An 8,831-nucleotide genomic window follows, 5' to 3' on the forward strand; every position below is an offset into this window, starting at 1 on the left:
AATCGCCCACTCTTTCAACCCAAGATGGACTCATCATGTCACTGTGACCCAAGGTGCCGTCGTTTAGAGATGTCAGTGGTTTGCAGGGGCCCAAAAAACCTGGGCTGGGAAGGGCCCATTGCAGGCAGCAGGGTTGGATGACTCCCTTGGAGCAAATGTTCAGGTGGCCATGCTGGTCCACCCAACTGTCCACCCTGCCTCCAACCTCTCCCTGCTCCAGTCCACAGTTCAATCTGCTGCCTGGATTGTTTCTCTAAAAAACTGTCCTACGCAAGTTCCCCACTCCTCAAAAACCTCCAGTGATTGCCCATCCATTTTTGCAGCAAACAGGAACTCCTCATTGTGGGTTTTAAAGCACTCAATCAGCTCTCACCCTCCCAGTTTACGTTGTTTGTCTCCCAATTCAACCCAGCCCACACTTCACTCCTCTAATTCCAACCTACTTAAGGAGCCTCCATCTCATCTGTCTCCCTGCCGACCCTTCGGTCACACACCCCCTCCTGCCTGGAATTCCTTTCCCATTTTATTCAACAGGGCACCATTCTCCCCATTTTTAAAGCCCTACTAAAACCATAACTCCTTCAAGAAATCTTCTATTCATTTCCCTACCCTAGTCCTCCTCCCTTCATTCATTAATTCAGTGCTTTAATAGTAATAACAGTGCTTTAAAGTAATAACAGTGCTTTGCACATAGTAAGCGCTTAATAAATGCCATTATTATCATTATTAATTCAATTGTATTTATTGAGTGCTTACTGTGTGCAGAGCACTGTACTAAGAGCTTGGAAAGTACAATTCAGCAACAGAGACAATCCTTTTTCACAGTCTAGAAATGGGGAGACAGACATATTTCATTCAATTGTATTTATTGAGCCGTTACTGTGTGCAGAGCAGCCCTTACTGTGTGTGCAGAGCACTGTACTAAGCGCTTGGAAAGTACAACTCAGAAACAAATAGAGACTGAGGCGCCTATGCACTTGGGCCTGTAACCCTTCTATTACTCTATTTATTTATTTATTTTACTTGTACCTATCTATTCTATTTATTTTATTTTGTTAGTATGTTTGGTTTTGTTCTCTGTCTCCCCCTTCTAGACTGTGAGCCCACTGTTGGGTAGGGACTGTCTCTATATGTTGCCAGCTTGTACTTCCCAAGCGCTTAGTACAGGGCTCTGCACACAGTAAGCGCTCAATAAATACAATTGATTGATTGACTGATTAAGCACTTTCATAGTCACCAGGCTCCCCAAGTAGTGGTGTTCATACCAGTCAATCGCATTTATTGAGCGCTTGCTGTGTGCAGAGTACTGTACTAAGTTCTGGGAAGAGTGCAATACAACAATAAGCAGACTCATTTTCCCCTAACTATAATTTATTTTATTATCTATCTCCCCCACTAGATTGTAAGCTCCTTATGGGAAGGAGTCATCTCTACCAACTGAATTGTACCCTCCCGAGTGCTTGCTGCAACGCTCGGCACAGAGGTAAGCACTCAATAAATAAAAATAATAATAATTGTGGCATCTGTTAAGTGCTTGCTAGAGGCCAAGCACTGTACTAAGCGCTGGAGCAGATGTGAGACAATCAGGTCAGACACAATCCTTGTCCCACGTGAGGCTCAGGGCCTAAAAGAGAGGGAGAACAGGTATCAAATACCCATTTTAGAGATGAGGAAGTTGAGGCACACAGTAGGCAAGTCGTGGACACACCGTAAGCGCTCAATAAATACGATTGATTGATTGATTGATTGATTGATTAGAGCCAATAGTAGAACCCAGGTCCTCTGATTCTCAGGCCTGTACTCTTTCTACTAGGCCATCCTGCTTCTCATTGACAGAATGACTGACTGATTGATCCCTGGGGAGGAGTTGGATTGGATTAGACATGGTCTTGCATTCCTCACTCCGTATCCTGCCTTACTCCTCTGAAACTTCCCTTCTTCCGTACTATAAGAGATGCCTCAAACTAGGATGCAACCCCCTCTGCCTCCCCTACACCTCCCTTATAATAATAATAATGTTGGTATTTGTTAAGCGCTTACTATGTGCAAAGCACTGTTCTAAGCGCTGGGGGGAACACAAGGAGATGAGGTTGTCCCATGTGGGGCTCACAGTCTTAATCCCCATTTTACAGATGAGGGAACTGAGGCAGAGAGAAGTGAAGTGACTTGCCCAAGGTCACACAGCAGACATGAGGGGGAGGCGGAATTCGAACCCATGACCTTATTTGAACTTCCTGTGAGATCCGCACCTTCAGATGGAGCACAGATAACATTTAACATTGCAAGAAGTAGTGTGGCTCAGTGGAAAGAGCATGGGCTTGGGAGTTAGAGGTCATGGGTTCTAATCCCGGCTCCACCACTTATCAGCTGTGTGACTTTGGGTAAGTCACTTAACTTCTCTGTGCCTCATTTACCTCATCTGTAAAATGGGGATTAAGACTGTGAGCCCCACATGGGACAACCTGATTACCTTGTATCCCCCCAGTGCTTAGAACAGTGCTTGGCACATAGTAAGAGCTTAACAAATGCCATCATTATTATTATCAGCGCTTAGAACAGTGCTCTGCACATAGTAAGCGCTTAACAAATGCCATTGTTATTATTATTATTATTTAACACTGATCAATGCCTGCTGGAGTTGCATGGAATAAATTGAGGCCTCCTTTCTACAAAGCTAAAATCCAGAACCTTGATTTCTTAAGGGCAAGCACAGATCCTTCTACCATTTCACTTTAACCAAGAGGGAATTGGAAAGTGAAAAACAAGTCTGTGGTAGACGCATTAATAAGGAAAACGTAAACCAATAAAGGACAGGAGCTGGAGAGATTAGCAAACACCCGCGTCGTGCACTGTTCTGAAATCAATCAATCAATCAATCGTATTTATTGAGCGCTTACTGTGTGCAGAGCACTATACTAAGCGCTTGGGAAGTCCAAGTTGGCAACATATAGAGACGGTCCCTACCCAACGGTGGGCTCACAGTCTAGAAGGGGGAGACAGAGAACAAAACCAAACATATTAACAAAATAAAATAAATAGAATAGATATGTACAAGTAAAATAAATAGAGTAATAAATATGTACAAACATATACATATATACAGAGTCGCATTCTTTCTGTGGTGGGAAAAGGGGAACTTTAAAATTCGCAAAAAGCACAAAATAATCTACCACGAGGAGATCAAAGCCCAACATGAACATTAACCCTTTTATCCCCTCAAGTTTCTCTAATACAGAAGCAGCATGGCTTAGTGGATACAGCACGGGCCTGGGAATCAAAAAGCCCTGGGTTCTAATCCTAGCTCTGCTGTGTGACCTTGGGCAAGTCATTTAACTTCTCCATGCCTCAGATGCCTCATCTGTAAAATGGAAATAAGAGTTTGAGCCCATGTGGGACAGGGAACCTGTTCACTCCGATTAACTTATATGTACCTCAGCGCTTAGAACAGTGTTTGACGTGTACTAAGCACTTAATAATAATAATAATGATGGCATTTATTAAGCGCTTACTATGTGCCAAGCACTGTTCTAAGTGCTGGGGAGGTTACAAGGTGATCAGGTCTGGGGAGGTTACAAGGTGATCAGGTTGTACCATGGGGGGCTCACCTCCACAACATTGCCAAGCTCCGCCCTTTCCTCTCCATCCAATCTGCTACCCTGCTCGTTCAAGCTCTCATCCTATCCCGTCTGGACTACTGCACCAGCCTTCTCTCTGATCTCCCATCCTCATGTCTCTCCCCACTTCAATCCATACTTCATGTTGCTGCCCGGATTGTCTTTGTCCAGAAACGCTCTGGGCATGTTACTCCCCTCCTCAAAAATCTCCAGTGGCTACCAGTCAATCTGCGCATCAGGCAGAAACTCCTCACCCTCGGCTATAAGGCTCTCCATCACCTTGCCCCCTCCTACCTCACCTCCTTTCTCTCCTTCTCCAGCCCAGCCTGCACCCTCCGCTCCTCTGCAGCTAATTTCCTCACCGGGCCTCGTTCTCGCCTGTCCCGCCGTCGACCCCCGGCCCACGTCCTCCCCCGGGCCTGGAATGCCCTCCCTCCCAACATCCACCAAGCTAGCTCTCTTCCCCTCTTCAAGGCCCTACTGAGAGCTCACCTCCTCCAGGAGACCTTCCCAGACTGAGCCCCTTCCTTTCTCTCCCCTTCGTCCCCCTCTCCATCCCCCCCATCTTACCTCCTTCCCTTCCCCACAGCACCTGTACATATGCATATATGTCTGTACATATTTATTACTCTATTTATTTATTTACTTTACTTGTACATATCTATTCTATTTATTTTATTTTGTTAATATGTTTGGTTTTGTTCTCTGTCTCCCCCTTCTAGACTGTGAGCCCACTGTTGGGTAGGGACTGTCTCTATATGTTGCCAACTTGTACTTCCCAAGCACTTAGTACAGTGCTCTGCACACAGTAAGCGCTCAATAAATACGATTGATTGATTGATTGATTGATTGGAGAACCCAGAATGGCTCTCTCCTTTGTCAGAAATGTGACAGGAAGAGAGGTGATTGGCCTAGCATCAGCTCATTCCCCTAACCAGCCGCCACTTCCAGCTAGCTCTCTAATAATAATAATAATAATAATAGTACTTATTAAGCCCTTACTATGTGCCAAGCACAGTTCTAAGCACTGGGGTAGATATAAGTTAAACAGGTTGGACATAGTCCCTGTCCCACATGGGGCTCATACTCTCAATCCCATTTTACAGATGAGGTAACTGAGACCCAGAGAAGTTCATTCATTCATTCATTCATTCATTCATTCATATTTATTGAGCGCTTACTGTGTGCAGAACACTGTACTAAGCGCTTGGGAAGTACAAGTTGGCAACACATAGAGACGGTCCCTACCCAACAACAGGCTTACAATCTGCACATCAGGCAGAAACTCCTCACCCTGGGCTTCAAGGCTGTCCATCCCCTCGCCCCCTCCTACCTCACCTCCCTTCTCTCCTTCTACTGCCCAGCCCGCACCCTCCGCTCCTCCACCACTAATCTCCTCACCGTACCTCGCTCTCGCCTGTCCCGCCATCGACCCCCGGCCCACGTCCTTCCCCGGGCCCGGAATGCCCTCCCTCTGCCCATCCGCCAAGGTAGCTCTCTTCCTCCCTTCAAGGCCCTGCTGAGAGCTCACCTCCTCCAGGAGGCCTTCCCACACTGAGCCCCTTCCTTCCTCTCCCCCTCGTCCCCCTCTCCATCCCCCCATCTTACCTCCTTCCCTTCCCCACGGCACCTGTATATATGTATATATGTTTGTACATATTTATTACTCTATTTATTTATTTATTTATTTTACTTGTACATATCTATTCTATTTATTTTATTTTGTTAGTATGTTTGGTTTTGTCTCCCCCTTTTAGACTGTGAGCCCACTGTTGGGTAGGAACTGTCTCTATATGTTGCCAATTTGTACTTCCCAAGCACTTAGTACAGTGCTCTGCACACAGTAAGTGCTCAATAAATATGATTGATGATGATGATAGAAGGGGGAGACAGACAACAAAACAAAATATATTAACAAAATAAAATAAATAGAATAGTAAATATGTACAAGTAAAATAAATAGAGTAATAAATCTGTACAAACATATACAGATGCTGTGGGGAGGGGATGGAGGTAGGGCAGGGGGGATGGGGAAGGGGAGAGGAAGGAGGGGGCTCAGTCTGGGAAGGCCTCCTGGAGGAGGTGAGCTCTCAGCAGGGCCTTGAAGGGAGGAAGAGAGCTAGCTTGGCGGAGGGGCAGAGGGAGGCCATTCCAGGCCCGGGGGAGGACGTGGGCCGGGGTCGATGGCGGGATAGGCGAGAACGAGGCCCGGTGAGGAGATTAGCGGCGGAGGAGCGGAGGGTGCGCGCTGGGCTGGAGAAGGAGAGAAGGGAGGTGAGGTAGGAGGGGGCGAGGGGATGGACAGCCTTGAAGCCCAGGGTGAGGAGTTTCTGCCTTGATGCGCAGATTGATTGGTAGCCACTGGAGATTTTTGAGGATTGAATGCTTCAGTTCCCTCATCTGTAAAATGGGGATGAAGACTGTGAGCCCCATGTGGGACAACCTGATCACCTGGTATCCTCCCCAGCGCTCAGAACAGTGCTTTGCACATAGTACGTGCTTAATAAATGCCATTATTATTATTATTATTACGATTGAATGCTTCAATTCCCTCATCTGTAAAATGGGGATGAAGACTGTGAGCCTCACGTGGGACAACCTGATCACTGTGTAACCTCCCCAGCGCTCAGAACAGTGCTTAGCAGCGTGGCTCAGCGGAATGACCCCGGGCTTTGAAGTCAGAGGTCATCGGTTCAAATCCCAGCTCTGCCACTTGTCAGCTGTGTGACTTTGGGCAAGTCACTTCACTTCTCTGGGCCTCAGTTCCCTCCACTGTAAAATGGGGATCAAGACTGTGAGCCCCACGTGGGACAACCTGATCACCTTGTAAATTCCCCAGTGCTTAGAACAGTGCTTTGCACATAGTAAGCACTTAATAAATGTCATTATTAGTATTATTAGTAAGTGCTTAATAAATGTCATCATTATTATTATTATTACGATTGAATGCTTCAGTTCCCTCATCTGTAAAATGGGGATGAAGACTGTGAGCCCCACGTGGGGCAACCTGATCACCTTGTATCCTCCCCAGCGCTTAGAACAGTGCTCTGCACATAGTAAGTGCTTAATAAATGTCATCATTATTATTATTATTACGATTGAATGCTTCAGTTCCCTCATCTGTAAAATGGGGATGAAGACTGTGAGCCCCACGTGGGGCAACCTGATCACCTTGTATCCTCCCCAGCGCTTAGAACAGTGCTCTGCACATAGTAAGTGCTTAATAAATGCCATTATTATTATTATTACGATTGAATGCTTCAGTTCCCTCATCCGTAAAATGGGGATGAAGACTGTGAGCCCCACGTGGGACAACATGATCACCTGGTATCCTCCCCAGCACTTAGAACAGGGCTCTGCACATAGTAAGCGCTTAACAAATGCCATCATCATTATTATTATTATTATCCTCGTTCTCGCCTGTACCGCCATCAACCCTCAGCCCATGTCATCCCCCGGGCCTGGAATGCCCTCCCTCTGCCCATCCGCCACGCTAGCTCTCTTCCTCCCTTCGAGGCCCTACTGAGAGCTCACCTCCTCCAGGAGGCCTTCCCACACTGAGCCCCCTCCTTCCTTTCCCCCTCCCCATCCCCCCTGCCATACCTCCTTCCCTTCCCCACAGCACCTGTATATATGTATATGTGTTTGTGCATATTTATTACTCTATTTATTTTACTTGTACATACCTATCCTATTTATTTTATTTTGTTAATACGTTTGGCTTTGTTCTCTGTCTCCCCCTTCTAGACTGTGAGCCCACTGTTGGGTAGGGACCGTCTCTATATGTTGCCAACTTGTACTTCCCAAGCACTTAGCACAGTAAGCGCTCAATAAATACAATTGATTGATTGATTGATTCCTCCCTTCAAGGCCCTACTGAGAGCTCACCTCCTCCAGGAGGCCTTCCCACACTGAGCCCCCTCTTCCTCTCCCCCTCGTCCCCCTCTCCATCCCCCCGCCTTACCTCCTTCCCTTCCCCACAGCACCTGTATATATGTATATGTGTTTGTACATATTTATCACTCTATTTATTTTACTTGTACATATCTATCCTATTTATTTTATTTTGTTAATACGTTTGGCTTTGTTCTCTGTCTCCCCCCTTCTAGACTGTGAGACCACTGTTGGGTAGGGACCGTCTCTATCTGTTGCCAACAACTTGGACTTCCCAAGTGCTTTGTACAGTGCTCTGCACACAGTAAGCGCTCAATACATACGATTGATTGATTGATTGTTGATTCCTCCCTTCAAGGCCCTACTGAGAGCTCACCTCCTCCAGGAGGCCTTCCCACACTGAGTCCCCTCCTTCCTCTCCCCCTCGTCCCCCTCTTCATTCCCCCTGGCCTTACCTCCTTCCCTTCCCCACAGCACCTGTATATATGAATATGTGTTTGTACATATTTATTACTCTATTTTACTTATACAAATCTATCCTATTTATTTTATTTTGTTAATGTGTTTGGTTTATGTTCTCTGTCTCTCCCCTTCTAGACTGTGAGCCCACTGTTGGGTAGGGACTGTCTCTATCTGTTGCCAACTTGTACTTCCCAAGCGCTTAGTCCAGTGCTCTGCACGCAGTAACCGCTCAATAAATACGATTGAATGAATGAATGAACGTGAGCAGGGATTGTCTGTATTGTACTTCCCCAAGCGCTTAGTACAGTGCTCTACACACAGTAAGCACTCAATAAATACGATTGAATGAGTCCAGCCCTCGCCTGGACCCCCGCAGGCCCTGGTTGTGTCCCTGGTTGGGTCCCAAGCGCTTAGTCCAGTGCTCTGCACACAGTAAGCGCTCAATCAATACGATTGATTGATTGATATTATTATTATTGTCAGTGTTGGAAGATCAAAAGAAAGGAGGGTTGGGGGGGTGGGGAGGGGTGTTCCTGCGTGGGCTAGGTCTGAGGGGTGCCTGTTTGGGGGTCCCTGGGTGTTGCTGTGTCGGGAAAGGTGTAGGATGCTCCTGGTCCAAGGGGAGGAAGGGCCGGCGCGTGCCCGTGTCGGCGCGTGCCCGCGTGCGGGGGGGGGGGGGGGGCGGTCTCGTGGCTCCGCAGCGCCCCCTGGTGGACCCCTAAGGCACCGGCAGGCGGGCGGGCGTCCGGCCAACGGGCCCACGTGCCACGGTGACCGTTCATCATCATCATCAATCGTATTTATTGAGCGCTTACTGTGTGCAGAGCACTGTACTAAGCGCTTGGGAAGTACAAAATTGGC

The sequence above is a fragment of the Tachyglossus aculeatus genome, chromosome 1 (assembly GCF_015852505.1).
Source record: "Tachyglossus aculeatus isolate mTacAcu1 chromosome 1, mTacAcu1.pri, whole genome shotgun sequence".
Classification (NCBI taxonomy): domain Eukaryota; kingdom Metazoa; phylum Chordata; class Mammalia; order Monotremata; family Tachyglossidae; genus Tachyglossus; species Tachyglossus aculeatus.